Here is a 20,027-nt window from a genome sequence, read left to right on the forward strand (position 1 = left end):
TTTTGGGGCTTTTACATATGAATATTAAGAAATATACATTATTTATTGTACATAACTGAATTGCTTCATTAAGTAATAATTTTAAGTTAAAAATGTAACCCTTTATTTACATCAAAATAATGATTTATTCCAAACGTGGTTGGCACATTCAGTTTAATTATTTTAATTAAATATTTAACTCCAATATTTAAACTTCTGGATGTCTAATAATAATAGTTACAAATTAATTTATAAAATATTATTTGTGTTTAGATCGATTTCAAATTCATTAAAAAAAACCTTAATTGTAGAAAATAAACATAATACATCCTATTACACGATGAGTGAATCAAAAGTTTATAAATAAATAAAAAATTTAATCGTCGAAATCAGGTTTAAATTAAAAGTTAACTATCACTTTCTATGAAACAACAAAAGCAATATTAAACACTAATGATCCAATCCACAAAATTTGTCAGTCACAGGCACAAATTGCAAAAAAACTACATTCTTTAGAAAAAAATTGTCTCAAAGAACTACAAAGTCAAATGCAATAAGCGCAGTTAGAGGTGAAAGAAACTCGAAAAAGCAGCATTCCACATCATTGTCCAATTCTTTAACATATTCTATTTTCTAATTAAATAAAAAGAAAATGCGGTAGCTTTTAATGAGAAATGCAAAAATGTTAAGTATTTCACTTGAAATAATTCTTTGTAAAAGTGTAATGGCTATTTAACTAATAGATTCAGACTTAGTAAAAACGTGCTCTTACAAAAAAAAACAATTCAAAAAAGCATTACATTCTTTGTAATTACTCAGAGACACCGCAATTTATACGAGTCAAAGGAGGTATTTAATTATTTATATTGCCACGACATGTTTTCCGACTTTTAGCAAATTTGCCCCATTTGCAATAGAATTATTTTTTGTCCCTAATAATTTACAGCGCTGCATTCTTGCGATGTTTTAATGTTTGCCTCTGTAAACATTAGGTGCACGGTACCTATACCTAGGTGACAAATGGAACATTTCATTTCAGAATGCTTTGTTGAACGGGGTGTTTTAGTCAGAGGTGTATCGGAAATGCGGGATATCTTTATAATGTCGACTTGCAAAATTAGCTGTGGAAATTTCTGCTGGTTCTGATACATCCACAAAAAGCTTTTAAGTAAATTAAAAATAAATAAATTACTAAAATTTTTCATTAAATATTAAAATAATATTGTATAATTATGTTACTATTTAGCATAAAATGTATATCCTTTTTATATTCAAAAAATTCCAAGCACTTTTGCTTGGCATCTACAGATTTCCGAAAAATTTCGTTGCTGGTTTTGCAAGTCGTCGACTAATTATGTAAACATTTATTTTTATTTCTATTCAAATTTTGTAAGATTTTTAAATTAGATAAATTTTCTTATGCTTTTTTATCCTACCTAGTTCGCGGTATCTGCACCTTAAATGGTTTCACAACCTAAAAAATAAACACATAAAAAATATGTTTTCCGTTAGTATTGATAGTATTTTCCAATCCGTTTTCGAAATGCACAAATATATTTTAAGAAAAATTGAACTACAGGATTTTCCAATAAGAGGTGTTATTTTGATATTCAATAGTAAAATATCAATGGTTTCGTTGCTTGTGTGGCACGTAGCGCCGTCTTGTTGAAAATAAACGTTGTCCAGATTAATACCATCCAATTCTGCCATAAAAAATCATTAATCATCTCTATACGATCCATTCACCGTAACTGTTGCTCCAGCCTCATTTTTTAAAAAGTAGGGTCCAATGACTCCGCCGGACCATAAACAGCACCAACATTTAAATCTAAGTATGTCAGTTATTTGTTTGATGCTACGTGGAAGGTTGCTATATACTTTAATAGCCATGTAGTGTGGTCCTTTTTGAAATATAGTTTTGTTTGCTTTTGGGATTAATAAGTTTTTTTTCATCTATTTTTCCACCTTAATAATAGTTGTACTTTTGTTAATTGTTTGTCTTTTTTTGTTAAGAAACGTCATGTCTCTATTATTTTTAAATCTCTCCTTTGAGGATGAAATTTTTAGGGTTCATAACTTTTTTTTTATTTATCTAGGATAACGTCGGTTTCCCCCTACCACATGTTTTTAAAAGATTTCAATAATTTGACTACATCATTACATCTTACCCAACTGTCAGGAACTTCTTCTAAGAGGGATAACACATTGTCATATAAATAAGTAACTGTTTGTATGATATCCCCTGATCTGACTCTGAATTTAATATCTGACTGTATTTTCTTAAAAACATTTTTGGTAATGAAAATACTCAATCCCTGAAACAGTGGTCCCAGAAGCATGTGTCTTTTTCTGTTTGGCTTCTTCCCCTGATGCGGTAAGAGAAAGTTACCCAGTTAAAATAATGAATCGCCCCCAGAGGTGTCGAGAGCCGTGGTACAAGAAAAAAACGCCCTTCGTCATGATTAAGTTCACCGCATTCGCAGGTGTTCTTCGTTTCAATTATCGGAGACGTCAGAAGGGACTAAAGGAATCGGAGTATTTATTGCGCAGAAAATTAAAATGTGTGTACGAATTTAACGCTGTTTTTTTTCTCTTTACACGCACCTTTTGTAAAATTTCATTACATTATCTAAAAGTTAAGCTTGACGATCTCTGTGGTCGAGGTCGTGCGCAAATAAAATAGTATTTTTTTAAATGAGTTAATTGATATTTTGTTCATACAAATTAATACACGCGCACGTCACAAAATGGTAGATACCTTAATTATCGCCCTGGTGAAAGATCACCTTAAGAACGAAACGTTGGTTAAAATGGCTTTAGTCGTGTTTTGTGACCAGATCTGAATTGGCAAATACTTTCCCACTGTTCTATTTCTTGTCTTCTTTTCTCCCCATGTATCCCACCCTCACAACATACCCATATTGGGGATGCCATAGTCTCACTGGAAGTTAGATCTAATATAAACCTAAAACCAAAAATACGTATAATTTAAATTCTCCGTAGAGGTAGGCAGAAAAGATGAACCGCCTTACAACTTTGTTTTGTCGTACATTGATTTGCTTCATTCACATTCATAAATCATCTCTTTCATTTTTCTTTGGTTGACTTCTTACTTGACCTAATTCTTGTTCTATTCTTTTCGGTTGCTCGTGTTATGTGTTTATTTTACTAATGCCTTACGCTTATTTCTCCACTCATCTAATCTACCAAGAATAGTTAATAAAACAATTTTTGTATCTTCATATTTTTTTATGAATTTTATAAGAATAAGGTCTGGAAACAAGGGGTCTGTAGGAACACTTATTTACTGTACAACCGTACAATATTTCAAAACTCCAGCTGTCACCGTGATCTTGGATAAATTGATTTCTTAAAAACGATCCATCTATCATCGCGTGACTCGCTGAAATCACCCCCTAAGTCTCCCGCTACAGTGAATAGACAGTCGGCCTACTGTGAACTACCTTTGCTGGCGTACAAGATGCAGGTATGGTATATTACATTTAAAATAAAATAACAACCAAGGTTTTTCTTACTTCTTAGTGAACAATCGACACTTTTCACTTCTCAAAATAGGATGTAAGTTAATTAAAAATGTTCAATATCGTTTATTACGTATTTTTAAAGATTGACACGCCTGAAAAATTGCTTTTGCGGAAGAAAATTATTGTTTTTTAGCGTTTGAGCCTCAAGTTATAAACAATCGTATTATGTAGGTACCATACAGAAAACCAAATTCACTCTATAAATTGACGAAATTTGTATTAATTTATTTAACTTTTTTATTTGCAGTGCATGTCTAACTATGAATGACAATTTATAACGTAACCAGATTTAAAAAAAAAAAACAATAACTCAAGGTAAAATTAAAAAAGACAATTAGCATCTTACCATTGGAAATAAGTAGTTAAAAATGTATTAAAGAATACTAACTGTATACGATTACCAAATTTCACAGCTTAAGATAGATCAACTTCATCAATTCAGTGAACAAAATACTTCATTTTTTAACATTCGGAAATGTCAAGTAATACAATTTTCCAAAACTCACTATAATATTTTACATGAACATACATAAAATAATATTAAATTAATACCAGTGTCATTAATTCGTGACTTCGGTGTAATATTCGATTAAAACTTAAAGATTATTATAGAGACATTAAAGATGTTTGGCTCCTTTGCAGGACTTATTTACCGTCCTTATTTCATTAGTCAGAAGTCAAGTGGAATATAACCCACTTATTTGGTTACTCTAACAATAACAATTAAAATGTTTATTAATTACTGGTTATGTATAACTGTAAATGTGCATTTAAAATAAAATAAAATATATAACGAGTTCAGCATAAATTTTATAAGAACGTAAATTTTTAGCTCAAAATTACAGTTTAATACATAAATTATGCCAGTTTGATGAATCAATTGCATATAATAACACTGTCTGACAGGAGAATTATGTTAGACCTGGTTGTATTACACAGAGTCATTAACAACTTAATTGACAATCCTACCACATTGCCACTATTATATTCCATGGGCTGACTACTACTTACAAAATGTAAAATTCTTCTGCAATACATACACAACCAACTATCAGCCATACTCACTAACCAATTTGCAACAATTTTGGAAAAAATGTTTTACTATTGATATATTTATTGACTCTATTTTTAGAATTAAATTTTTACCAGCACTTTCTTAAAATATAGTAGGGTTGGTATTGTAGTTTTATTAATGAATCGTATTGTTATAGTTTCTGTATTATTTTATGTAACTGTTACATTTTTTACTAATATTGTTTCAAATTTAGTTTATCAGTTTACTGCTATTTCATGCTTTAAAAAAATGAAAATTATTTTTTTGGAAAACATACCACATTTTAGCTTAGACCGACAATCCGCTACTACCCTTCGCGCTCATGGCGGGATATCTTGATCGCTCACAAGGCCCCGGTGATCAGAGCCTGCCAGGCTCCAGGAATACTAAATAGACAAGGGGTCGGTGTTTGCCCAACCCTTTATGCCTGATTTTCTCAACTCTGGTGAGATGTAAATAAACAGGGGAACATGCCGTTCCCTTGCAATACAGATGTTTTGACAAATAACAATGTTTGCGTTCCTCGAATGGATGAATCTATAAAAATGATTTCGTAAATATTGTGTATTGGAAAAAGGCACCATATTTTTTTCATTTGAAATCATTTCTTGTAACTTTTTTGTTTTGTTGCAGTATTTTATATTATTATTATTTGATCGTACAATACACCCGATTTAATAACCAATATGATGAATTCAAGTTGAAAGGAATTTTTGAACAGAACATAAATGAATTATTCAAATAAAGTATTTTTTTTATAATTTTGACAGCTGATTGAATATTACCTACCGATAAAGTACTAACACAAAAATTTTGCTTCCAAACACGTCATCTTGTTTCATTCCTCTGAACCGGTATACAATACCACGAACAAACACAAAAAAAAATAAATATTGAAGACAATATTAGCGACTCCCTAATGAAAATTTAAAACAGAAATAACAGTTTTAGGTTTAACGCATTAAGTAATTATAAAAATAAAAATAAAATATTCATCGTAGGATTTCAGAAAAATCAATAGATGTGGCACATTAAAATAAAAATGGATGTATTTATCCAAGACACCATATAGATTGCATTTAGTTCGGGTACAAAAATAGCTGCCAACATAAAAATTCATTAAGATAATGTGGTAGTTCTTAGTCGAAAGCATGATACGGCTAAATTTGACCAAAGTGGATAGGGTCGAATTAGCTCAATGGTAGAAGCACCGGCAAGTCTGAGGGTCTCGGGTTTGATTCTTAGATGTGACTGAATCTTTTTCTGATTTTTATGTTTTAATTTTTTGTTTGAGTATCGCTAATATTGTCTTCAATGATTCAATATTATAATTTGAGGTCGGACTTGTACCTGTACTATCCACATATAATATTACCTTTGCACTACGCTTTCATAGAGGAATACGCTTCTTTGCAGACAAAAATAAACTCTATTGCTACCCCTCCTCTTAGATGCGAGTTTTTGAAAAAAAGGATGAGGTTGCAACGAATCTTTCAGAGATTTGCCTGTGTTAAGTTCTACGTTCCAATATGAGGAGTTACATACAATTAATTAACCAAATAGAAAGAATGACAACTTGTGTTTTAATTTGGGGATTCAGTGTTGACTACGTTTGAATTCGTTGAGATTATTGTTTTCAACTTATGTTTTAAAAAATGTGAACTATAATGTTTTTTATTAATTGTAAAAAATCTATTTCAGATTCATTATAAATGATTTCAATCCACTGAATCGGAATAAACGTATTCGGAGAAGGATAAAATGAAAACGTTTAAAATTTAATAAGAAACAGCAGCAATGTATAATAAAGCTTATAAACGCGAACTAGAGAAAACCTTGTAACGTAAACAATAGGTACCTATAACATCTGTATTTAAATAATAACTTTGAGACGATAAGTATATTATTTTCAAAGTGCAACTGGTAAGACGATCAAAATGGGAAGAAGTCGACAAATATCTGTACGGGCCTTTTATACCTTCGTTCGCGTCATCAGGGATATACGTTCACTATTATTTCATAGAATCTGAACTACGTACATTACAGCACTAACCTATTTAAATGAATTGGAAAGCATCAAATCTAAAATGAAACTATAAATTGTATTATCTTTGTGTCAAGATTTATTACATCTAAGATAACTATTTTAGAACATCTGCTAGCAATCCCCTCTTACCACGCATATGCCTAAAAATAGCGGGTGCTTAGCGACTTTTACAAATTCGGTATGAATTACATTTGCGATTCAATAGGACAATATTATTTTAATGTTTTTTTGACATTCTTCAGTTTTCAAGAGTTTATTAAAAATAATTTAACTGTTTGAGTAGGTTTCTTTAGTTATTTCTTGGAAGTTCATTTTTCTTTAACTGGTTTCTCCGTCCAAAGACGTTATTAAAATCCACAGAATACGCATAGATGTAATTATAATATCAAAGAAATTCACATTAAACATCATTCCTAATTCTTATAACGCAATTTTATTTAAATTCACAAACTTCTTTAATTTAATTCTTTAAATTCAAATTATCTCGACATTTTAAGACGTAACAAAAAGTAAAAATATATTACAAAGTAAAAATATATATTACAAAAAACGTATTACAAAGTAAAAATTTCAAAATCTGGGCTATTCTTTATGTATGTTATTATTTATTTATAATATTATGTCTAATTACACATTAAGCAAATTCATATAAAGAGAAATGATAAAAAGTGTAAAAATTACAACCGTGACAAAAATAGTGTATGTACAATAAAGATAATGTCAAGTCAAGACAGGAACTAGGTTTGATTGGAGTTCACGACTTCTGCCAAAATCATTAAGAGTTACACCAAATAATTCAAGGCACTAACTTGAGTTATCAAGTCTGGCTATTCTGGACATTGATGAATAGTATCCATAGTTTGTAGAATGTTGTTTGAGAAAAAGCAATTCATTATTGTCTACGGGAAGGGATTTTGAAAGTGATGAGTTTCAACAAAGTAGGTGAGTCAATCATACCGTTAATAATTTTGAAAATTCAGACTAGATCAAAAGTCTTTCCTATGTTTGATAATATTTTGTAAATCGATTATCTGTAATTTTTACCTTTTAAATCTGTAAGTTTCAGTTTGTGTTCGCCGAAATAAAAAAAAATATTTCATTATGATTATTCATCATTTAACACCAAAATTTAAAAAAAATCAATGTATTGATTTCAGGGGAATGTAAGCAAAATAAAATATCAATAACAGTGTAAAAATAGACATTGTTTAGTTCTTAATAATTTATTAAAGTTGAATAGAAGACCAAACATATATATATATATATATATTTTTATTTCAAGTGATAACCATTCCGGAATAAAAATTCCCATCTTGTCCAAATAACACTCATATCTCGGAAAGGTTTGTTCTTCAAAAATGTTTCGTCCTGGCACGAGAACTGTTTCAGACAGTCAGCATTTTATAACTGTTGTAAGGACTCATAAAAGTCTCTACAGTTAAAGTGCTGATCCCTGGAGAGGAAAAACTATCAGCGAAAATGATTTGAAACATTCTTTGCTGCTGGATTCTGCAAGAAGTACCCCTGTTTTATGATCACAGTCGCTACAGAATAGAAATGTAACATTTAAAAAAAAAATTGCTGGATTCTACCACGAGTATCTATTCAATTAAATAATTCTTCGAATAAAGACTTTTTTGGATGTCAAAAACATAAAGCTAATATTTTTTTAATTTAAGCATACATTTTTCTATTGTTGATAAAATTGATCGTAAAGTAAGATCACAAGAATACTAAATAAAGGTTAATGTTTTTAAACAGTTTGTGCTTTGGTACATATTTCAAAAGTGATATACCATAAAGTAATACTTGTAGATACACCTGTTTAAATTCATGATACCCGTGTCAATTATTATGATTTAGCACTTATTTTCTCTAAAAACTATCGTTAGTAATAATAATAATTATTATTTTGACTATCGAAAGTAGATAGAAAGGAGACAAATTACAAGAGGAGTAGGCTGAAGCTACAAGTGGGATTGGTTGGTTATTAAAAAATAGTTTTTTTTTTAATAATGCGATTATTATACGCACTTTTCTAAATTTTATTAAATGATAGAATCCATAACACAGCTGCATTTATTTTTGCATTAAATAAAAGTTTTACTATTCGCTACTTCATACAAATATACCGAAATATTTCATTTACAATTTTTCACAATCTTATATTTATAGTGTTCGCTTTCTACCCACTCGAGCGATGGATATTTCTGAGTGTTCGGTTTTCGATTCAGCCATTCGATTTTGTATCATATCTCCAAATATTAATACTGAAACACATGAAATTTACTGCGGTTTGAAGCCAATGAGTTCACCTAATGGTTGATTCCAAATTTTCAAGGGTTATTTAAACAAATTTTTTAACTCAAAATTCATTTTAATTCATATCAACTACCTAAAAAAAACTAGGTAAAGAAATTAAAACGTTTGAAAAAAAGGTTGTTTTTTTCACGATGTTGATGCTAAATAATATGTACAAAAATACTTCTAGAAGAAAACCTTTTGCAAGGAAAACAAAATACTTCATTCTTCTAAATATTGAAACCACAAAAAACTGTATTGACGTGATGATCAAAACAAATTCAAGAAACCTGCCAACCTCAAAGAAACTGGAATAAAAAAAATTCACTACCTCCAAATAAATACCTCAATATTACATTTTTTTGTATAATTTTATTCCGGTCATAATTAAACATGTAATAAACAATCAACCTTTCAAACACTAATTAAAACTGGATGGACTTAATAGGAAGGATTTCATTAAAAAAAACTTGAATATAAACAGTAGTAACATTGTACACAAACCATAATCACAACACAACTAACAGAAGCAACGCACTGAGATTTACGTACTGTTTTTTTATTTTTATATTAGAGGTTCAAATCACTACAAAATAATGTAAAACAATAATTGTTTTTATATATAGACCTCAGAACCAAGAAAAATACATGATGAGGTATATATAACAAAAATAAATAATTTGTAACTCCTTTTCAAAGAATAAATAAAAACAATGTAAAAAAATCGCAAACAAAGATTCAAACTAATTAAAAATTGTGACGCGTTGGCTCGCTACTTGACTTGCTTCATTTTCGAGTTTCAGGTTTTCATTTCAGTTTAATTAAAAAGAGTTTTATTTGGCTTTGGCCGTGTTTAGCAAGTTGGCAAAGGAGACACCGTCCTCAATGCTGAATTTGAAAGGGACTTCTCTTGGAGTTGAAAAACAGCATCAGCGCTTTAAAAAATTAAGTTGAATTCTGTTTTGTATTTTTTCCAGCTGCCAGTGATAAAAGGTTCCAAGAATTTACAAATTTTCATGCTTGTTTGAAGAAGTTACTTTGCGACTTGTCATAATTAGGTTAAATTATACTAACATATTTATACTTTCGATTGGTTTTTTAAGAATAAATTTTTGTAAGGACTTAGGATATTGAACAAATTCAACAAAAATGTATTAAACACAGAATAAATATATTAAGTTATCGTAAAGTTTTGTAATAGGAAAAAAATAAGAGGAAATTTGGAATATTTAAGCGGCGTACCGGATATGTAAAATTATTAACGGAACATTAAAACTGTAATATCTGAGTACGTATATTAATGGCAATATAATTTTTAAACGAAAACCTATAACTTTTTGTAATGAGTGGTATATTGTTTTTAATAATATTACGAGTTATAATATATATACTATACTATCGTAAGATAAATACAGTGAATATCTTGCAGTACATGCTTTCGTTCTAACAAACCCTTTGAGTTACTCTAACGAGAGAAGCAACTCGAAGTAGGTATCGGCCAGCATTGGCAGTACTCGTAACCATTTGAGTATAGCCGACATGTTGTCTCTGTCTTGTATCGTTAGTACCGCCACGGGAATTGTATGGAAATATTTTAAAACTACATAAACTAAAATAATAACTTAAGCCTAAACACTCTACCGACTTCTGGTGGGCGGTATTGAAACTACAACTAAATAACAGAAACCTTCCAAAAAATACTTTCCATTGACAATATTTAAAGCAGTTTGAAGTAGCAATGAAAACCTTCTCTGATTTCTTTCAATTCACTTTCCGGAAGATTTAGCAATGACAATAAAATGAATAATAATTTATTATTCAAATCTGTTGGATTTCATAATAAGAATAAATACTTTGAAAATATATTTTTTTCAATCGAGTTTAATTTGTGGAATTTTTATTTTATTTTTTTCTTTGTATTCGATAATATTATTATTATATTCGACAATTTATTTATTACGCCTGACAGCTGTTTCACCTTCTGAAAAGTGAAATTCATAGATAGTTTGATAGAAGGTGAAACAGCTGTCACACGTTGTAATAATTATCCATCAGAACTTCTTTTTGAATATTTGAATTTGTATAATAATGTTTTACAAGTAAATATATTTTTGGGCTTAAAGCTTTCTATATTATAGTAATAAGCTCTAAAACTAAATCCCACTCTCATTCAAAACTCATAAAAATATAATAACATTTCAAAAAGTTGTATGCAAACCATAGGGAGAACAGAAATAGTAAATATACTGACATATAATACAGATTGAAACCGAAACCAATCAATGTCACTAGAAAACACCACGTAAAATATTTATAATTATTTCAGTAAAAAGAGAAGATAATATTTGTAAATGTACATTTTATTAATATATAAATGATATCCTCAGTACGGAGAATCTAGTGAGGATATCATTATCCCTATTTGTTACAAAAAAAGAAGATAATAAAATATTTATTATCATTATTTTGTAAATGTAAATGGATTATAATGTAATGGAGTCTGGGTAATTCCACTCTAAACGAGCCTGCGTAACCAAGGGATTTTCAATAAAATCATTCATGAACTATGTTGCTAACCTGAAATTTAACTTAAAAATAATTACTAAAATGAAACATTTTGAAAACAATCAACAATTTATATAGGTTTATAGTACAATTTAAAAAATATGTATTTGCTTCTCATGTATTATTCTTATAAGTTCTACTTATAAGGTAGGTACTAACTTTGAATGACCTAAATAGAATCTTTTAAAATTTTATTACGCCGTGAATTCATGATCCAAAGCTAAACCAGGCTCTCCGAGGCATTACGAAGCCAGCAAAGTCACAGGCTCTTATACCGAAATAGTATTGTGCTACCTATTACAACTTTGGCCTCAAAACTGACCGAATAAAGTAAAACAGCAAAATTCGCGTTGAATATCGCAAATCCTCTTGACGGCCATCTCCCTGCGGGAATACCCCTTACCAACATCTCCTATCCACCTACCTATCCTTTCCACCTACCTGGCTGGACCAAATGTGACCCCGTCTCTCAAAGAAGCCTCTCGAGCTAATACTACTTTACACTACAGCTTCAATTGGTACAGGGTGTGGAGATGGAATATTTTTTATGCTACTTATACTTTTATTATTTTTCAATTAGCAGGTTACATTCTGCTAGTGCACTAATATCTATTTCACATGATGAGGTCTATTATAAATATAAGTATAAAATAAATATCGTAAATTGTGTTGTTTTAAATTTAAAAAAAAAAAACTCTTAAAATAATAACAAAATCGAGCTTTAAATTAGTTTATTATTCCATCAGGTTTATATTGATTGATCTAGGAAGTTTGTTACGTGCTTACACTAATCTATTTGCAAGTATTGGCCACGTGTTTTGTTAAGATATTTTGGATGCCAGGGCAACTATGATGTCCATGTAAAATTTTGAAAGTCTTAATTAAGTCACTCATTTCCCTTATTTATTTTGACGTTGGTAATCTTAGTTCCTTGAATCTACCTTCATATTGCCGGCCTTTCAAATCTGTTTTTTTTTGGAAATCGACTCTGTTTTCTCTCTATTAGATCTGTATCCTTTGCAAAATATGAACTTCATGTTTGGAAAGCATATTCCAGGAAAGGTCGTAGATATGTTTTATATATTTTGAACATCATGTCCTGTGTTAGTTAAAGGAAGGCTTTCCTGATTAAAAATATTACTGAATTATTTTCTTTTTTGTTGATCCCAGCGATATTATGGTGTTCGCATCTCAAGTCTTGTGATTTGGTAACTCTTAAGTAAAGTAAGTAATAAGATTAATATTTCAAAGATTTTTCAGAAGTTTTGTTATCCCCCCCTGTACAGAAGTGTACAGTGTACAACCGCTGCCATGGATAATACAGCCTCCACAGATAATGCGACTTCAGCGCTGGCGATGCCGTCCAGTAGAGCTTTGTGAAATTAAAGAGTATAGGGTGATATTTTCCTAGGCGAACGTATGGCTCGAGGTACTACCTAGTACCATAGTGGATATATTGTACGACCCTCGTAATATGAGTGAGAAGCCTCGCAAATCGATATGGATTTCAATTTCATATTTTCCTATTTCAGGAGATTTTTTTATTTATTCTGTGTTGTCAACAGAGAAGACAAGTACAGGATCATAATTTTTTGTTTAATATAGTAATTTTTATTTTTTTTTAAACATTTATCCACACAAGAGGCTCTAAGGAAAGTAATTTCCCTCGGGGCCTATGCCATCTTTGGGGACCCTGCATGGAGGGTATTTTTTTAACAAAATCCTATTACATGGTTCTCTGCCAATCACAATTAGAATGCGGTATTATCAAATGGGGTAGTGTACATAATAATATATTCAATTTGCTTGTAAGAACCTACGGCCACCATAAAAATTATACTCAACGTTCCTGTGAGAACTAGCTAGTGAAATCTTAACATCATATCAATTAAATAAAAATTCTCTTCTTATACGAACTGACTTTACATTCATAAATTTACACTACAAGAAATAACAACAAACACGCATGTTGGAAACATTTCAGGATATTATCCAATAGGCTACCAGGAATTCAACATTTGGACAAAAATATAATATTATTATGATACTAAACTCTACCTACCCCAAAATGTAACTCTCTTACAAAATCTTAAAAAAATATATTTTTTAATTAAACCTGGATATAAAACATTGGGGAAGACCTGAAATTGAAAATATACTAACCTAAGTGCAGTTCACATTAAAAAAACAGGCTTAACGGCTTCAATTAAAAGCATTTTTACTGAACAATGTTCAATAAAAATGTATTGATACAATAATATAATAACAAATCAAATTCATCTTGCCAAGTCTTCTTTGAATGGCAATAATAAAATAATATGGATAGAAATAGAAGGATTTATGCTTGCAATTCAGGATAGAGTCATTAATACTAAAAATTATAGAAAGCATATAATCAAAGATACAAATCAAATTGATGATTTGTGTAGAAAATGTTTGGCTTTTCCGGAAAATATAGAACATATTATATCGGGATGTTCTATATTAGCACCGTCCGAGTATACATTTAGGCACAATCAAGTTTTAAAAATAATTCACCAAAATTTGGTAATTAAACATAACTTGATTGACTGCCGTAATGTAGTACCATATTATGAATACGAACCAAATTCATTTTTAGAAAACGAATTTTATAAAATATATTATGATAAAACTATACTTGTTAGTATAGTCTATACTTAGTATAGTCTATAAAACTATACTTGTTAGTCGGTCTGTTGACCGAGCGATTAGTCATAATAGACCCGATATAGTTTTACATGACAAAATTTAAAAAAAAAACTTATATCATTGATGTTGCTATTCCAAATTCCTGTAATATTCAAAAATCTGTTAGTGAAAAAATAAGAAAATACACAGATTTAGGAAATGAAATAAAAAGAATTTGGCATTCTCAGACTATAAAAATATTACCATTCGTTATTTCGGCAACTGGCATTATACCTAGCTCTCTAATTAAAAATTTAGGCGTATTAGATCTATCAAAAAATTTATATATAAAGATGCAAAAGTCGGTCATTTTGAATACATGTAGGATAACAAAAGATTTTTTAAATATTTATGTTGAGGGATCAGTAGGATTTATAGGCCCTGTTAGAAGTTCTACCGAGCCGAACCCTCTGATATGAAAATATCTGGAGACGGTGAATTTTTTTTCCCATTTGATATCTGGTGATTTGACGTGTTGTTGTTCTTGTATTGTTTTGTATTTATTTTACTTATATAATGCACTTACATAGTGTTGATTGACTAGCTGATCATTTGTGGAAAAGTGAGTGGAAGGGTTAAGTTTTTCCTTTGGGGAAGACTTAACCCGGACAACTAAATCGGAAGTTTAAAAAAAAAAAAAAAAAAAATTCACATATATCCGTCTACCTACTGTACTTGTCCAAACCACATAAGCTTTTCAATTTCGTTGTCCGAATTAGAAAAGTAAATTACAACATTCAAAGATCACATGTTTTCAGAATGCATAAACATTATTTGAAACCAATTGTGCAAAACATAGTCGGAGCCTTAGAATAATAATATTGTATACTTCTAACAAAACACAAATCCTACTACCGTGGACAAAAAGATGACCACATTTTCCCACAAAGAACACATCATGCACAAGGACGGTTCCGAGAGAATATTGTACCAGATCCGGAGGAATGAGGAACTAAACCGCATTATTGCTGAACTGCTATTTCAGGATGTCAAAGGCTCTTTACTTGCAGAAAACCGTCATGCTTAAATGTTAGCAAAGGAGAATTACTTGTCATTGTGGTTGTAAGCGTTTCTAATTAATATACAGTGGTGCCTCACACAACGAACTTAATTCGTTCCAGGAGCAAGTTCGTTATGCGAAAAGTTCGTTATGTGAAACGCGTTTTCCCATAACAATACATGTTAAAAAAAATAATTCGTTCTGTAGCATAAAATATGGTAAGATGACATAAAAAAAGATAAATTTTTTGTTATTATTTTTATTTAGATACATCTAAAAACATAATGAAAAAAACACACATTTTTTAATTTTAAGAAATAATCGAATCTTGCACATCTTCATCCATTTTCCGCCGATGGTGCAGTGAAAAACCTGTCCAAAGACGTTTGTTTCTCTCTTTGCTTCAACATCTGCCGGAAATAACGGACAAGAGTATCGGAGTACAGCTACTTTGGCTGATTTTATTGCATTCTTGTTTTTCAAAATGGTGAAAATGGTGGTCTTGTTGAGGCCAAACTCTTTGACGAGGTCACACTGTTTTACCCCACATTCACTCCTTCTAATTATTTCCTGTTTCATTTCAAGAGAAATCACCTTCCTGCTTTTTTTAGAACCCATCATATAAAAAAAATGTTGAGTTTATCTTAAAAGGACGACTGCCGTGATACGTGTGCGATTTAATTCGTAATGAAGAACGATTGATGCGATACGTGCGTAAGTTAAGCGTACTACGCAGTGACTAACGAGTCTAACGACTGCCTGCGCGGGAGGATGCAATTAATCGGCAGTGATCGTAGAAGATCGGGCGACTTCGTTGAGTGAAGCGAAGTTCGTTGTATGAATCGTGAAATGAACGAAAAGGAAGTTCGTTGTGTGCAGCATTCGCTGTGCGAGGCGTTCGTTGTGTGAGGCACCACTGTATTTTTAATGCGTTAATCTTGCGTACCTAATGATTGAATATATGTAGGCAGAGGCGGCTCGTGACTGCAAGTGCATTTCACTAATGTACCTAATTAAAGGTGTATCAAATTACTTACATCGCTGAAAATCTTGCGAAACCGTTCAGATTTACTGCGCACGAGTGCCAATTTGTGAATGTTGTAGAGCTAACATTGTACATTAGTATGCCTAAATTAATCCATTTCAGACTCATTTGACTTTCGTATATCAATGACTTGGGCATAGATTTCGTTATAAGTTATGTGCACAAATGCACACACCAACGAACTGCCTCTGTGTGTACGTACCCACAATAACAGTTTTCTCTGCTCGGGGTCACTAAATTTGTGACCAGAACAGAAATTAATTTTATTTGGAATCAATTATCAAAATAAATTTTATTTTTGAACAAGTTGAGGTAATGATATCCTTACTGCGATCTCAAATATTGTTTGCTTTTGTAAAGATGCTGAAAGAATTTTAAATATACATAATATCAATTATGACCTGTAATGTTTTTAGTGCAGTTGTGTGTGCTATTTGTTAGTTTATGTTGGGTCTTGGTATATTTTATATTTCAGGTATCCCCTAATGTTTTATACCCAGATTTAATTGAAATTTTTATTTTGCTGAGAGTTAGATTTTGGGATAGGTAAAGTTTAGTACAATAATAATATTATATTATAAGTTTTTTTTTCCAAATTTTGATTCATAGTAGCTTATTGGCTAATATCCTGAAATGGACTGAGATCTAGTAAATTTTTTCTTTTGTATGTATCTTTTAAGTGTTTTAAATTCATGTTAATGTAAAGTTATTTCATATTAAAATAGAATTGTTAGTTAATTGACATGATAATAAGATTTTTGGAGATTTCGTCGGTGCTAGTTACAGGAACGTTGAGTACAATTTTCATGGTGGCTGTTTGGGTTCAAACGAGAAAATTCTTCGTTGTCTAAAAAAAGTTATTTAGTTGTATTGTTATCATTTCAATGAATTTGATGATTTTATTTAATCTTTTGAAAGTGCACTGAATGATACAATGGATGTTTTTATTATAAAAAAGTAACTCAGCAAATTGTGGGCTTATACTTTTCCCCTGCAGAAGAATAGATTTCAGTAGAAGACTAAAAAATAAACGGCAAAGAAAAGCTGGTTGCAAAAAAAAGATGGTTGAGGCTGTTGTGTAGTCCTACAGAGTGCAACAGATAATAGTGTAAGGGGCTTAATTGATGGCACTCGGCTTGATTTCTCTCGACTCACTGATGCTGGTAACTCGGATTCTTTATAGAAAGCTTACTTAGATAAACTGAAAGACAAGGAGTCGTCATTTAGAACCAGTCTTTATTGTAGGAAGGCTGAGATTAAATTCGAATAAGATGGAATGAAGGTAAATATTCAAATGGTAGATTAATCTTTAACGTCAAAGTCACTTTGTATCAGTTAGATAATAATCAGAAATAAGTATTTCAGTTTCCGCAAATGGAAAGTAATGCATTTTAATAGTCATTTCTTTACGATTATCATACATTTTATTGGTTTTTATAATAATTCAAATAAAATAACTTTGTTTGAATACCGCTTTACTATATATATATTTCTAACCAACCAGCTTCAGTTCAACCCGAACCTTCATCAGGGCTTATAAAAACATACTTCATTAATTACAGAGGTGTATGGGTAGGTACTTATAGTTAAGCTGGAAGAGGAAGAGAGGACATCAACTTTGAGTGGGGGCGTCGAAGATGTAGGTAAAAGAGAGGGGGTAAACATAGGTGCAGGGAAGGGAAATATATTTAAAATGGGACTGTTTGTTAAATCTTATTATTTATTTAATAATTTAATTTTATTGACTTTTAGGGATTTTTTTTATTTCAAGTGCTCCTAAATTATTAAGGCGTAGACTAATCCCATTTCCATGCAAAACATCTATACCAGAAGACTTATTAAATGAGTGATATTTATCTGTTAAATGTATTGAAAATTCAGAAAAACCTATGCTGTAAAGTGCTCAACTACCCTCGTTTGAACATTTCTTGCAGTTTTACCAATGTAAAATGCTTCGCAATCATTACATTTAAGTTTATAGATGCCAGATATATTATTATATATTTGTATATGCCTCTAACAAATCTCGAAACGATATATTGAAATCCTATTTTTTCAAATGTTATTTGGAAAACGAGTCATAAGTTGGTACAAACTCTGTTCTGATAGCCGTCCTAATTATCTCCAAATACCAAACTTTGTACATCCAGAGATGATGGGTTTTTTTAATCTTTTCATGTATTTTGAATGTTAAACATCTTGTATTAGGTCTGTTTATTTTTGAGATCGTACTTTTTAATGTATTTTCCTGATTTTGTTTTTATGCATTTCTATAGTCCATCATTGAGGATACTTTTTTAACTTTTTGACACCAACAGTGCATAAATCAAATGAGTGATTATAATAATTCATAAAGTCTTACAAGACATTTTTTTTGTGACATATCTGTAAAGTGATTCTTCATATGTTGTGTCTGTATGTTGCTTCTGTGAAATGTTTTCTTCATACATTGTGTCTGCACATTGGGTTGGGTTGGGTCTAATTTTTCTGTACAAAACTTTTTTTTAATTTTTTTTTAAATCTATATTTCAAAACTACCAATTGGCGATCCCTTAATGAGTTTGATAACTCATGAGAGTGCAACATCGTTTGTTGTATGTTTAAATTGTAAAATTCTAGGCCAACCGTGGTTTTTATTGACTGCAATGTTGGGGATACTGTTGTACAGGAATTTATTGGTAAATTTAAAGGTATGGGTATATCCGTTATTTATTTGATTATAGAGAATTTAATAGTCAAGTTAACTTTAGATAGCGGAATAGTGACAAGTCTGTGAACCATAGAATATGGGAGGCAGAATGTTTATGGGAAATGGGATGGTTTGAAGTACTATGAATAAGTTTTCTATAAATATAAATATTTAAATTGAATTTATTATAAATATTGAATAGGGATAGGTCTAGAAAATTTAAACTACAATTTGTGCCTTTTTCTAGTGTGAACTGAATATTTTTATGGAACGAATTAAGGAGTGACAAAAAGGAATTAATTTGACGTTCTGTACCTTTCCATATGCAAAAAATATCATCAATATAACGTTTCCACATAAATACATTATTTAAAAGAATTGAGTTAGAACTAAAAATATTTTTTACAGGTTATCCATGAAGATATCAGCAAATAGAGGACTTGTGGGAAGACCCATAAGTAGCCCAAATTTTGGTTGGAATATAGCATCATTAAATTTAAAATAGTTTTGGTTAACACAGATGTTAAACATACGGGCAAGATCATCAGAAAGATCTTTTGGTAGGTTGAAATTGGTTAGTAAATTATACAGTATAGCTCTACATTCGGGTTTCGGTACATTTGGGAATAAATTTACTACATCGAAGGAAACTAATTTACAGTTATTAGGTAGAGTTAAATCTTTTAAATTATTGATTAATTCATAAGAATTCTTAATAGTATTCATCGGGCAAAACACATTTGAATTATTAAATAGGTGAGTCACACAGGCAGCTAATTTGTAATTTGGGGAATCACAGCATGATACTCAGGTCTAATAGGGCTATTAGTTTTGTGGATTTTTAAAAGTCCATATAATCTTGGTATTTTTGGATTTTTCGTAAGACATTTGACATTATTACGTGAATAATCTTGAAAAACTAAGGATTTATAATCTTTTCCCCATGCTTGTGTCAAATACGTCAAGCTCCCTCCCAGGCGTCGTGGATTCAATTCCTCTCCTACCTAAGTTGTAAATCATTCGACAAGCAGTATCTTCCGAATATTAGTATTCTAAAGTTTGTCTATCTTCAAAAAAGCATTTTTTTTAAATA

At 30.5% G+C, this 20,027-nt stretch overlaps 1 protein-coding gene across 1 annotated transcript in view; it reads left to right on the forward strand.

Annotated features, from left to right (window-relative positions):
* The window catches only part of LOC149417041 (protein turtle homolog A-like), a 1,249,058-nt gene that overhangs the window by 280,685 nt on the left and 948,346 nt on the right, over positions 1-20,027 (forward strand). The gene's annotated exons all lie outside the window — the stretch shown is intronic.

Source organism: Hesperophylax consimilis, chromosome 16, assembly GCF_061612785.1.
Source record: "Hesperophylax consimilis isolate HC1 chromosome 16, BYU_Hcon_1.0, whole genome shotgun sequence".
Taxonomy (NCBI): Eukaryota; Metazoa; Arthropoda; class Insecta; order Trichoptera; family Limnephilidae; genus Hesperophylax; species Hesperophylax consimilis.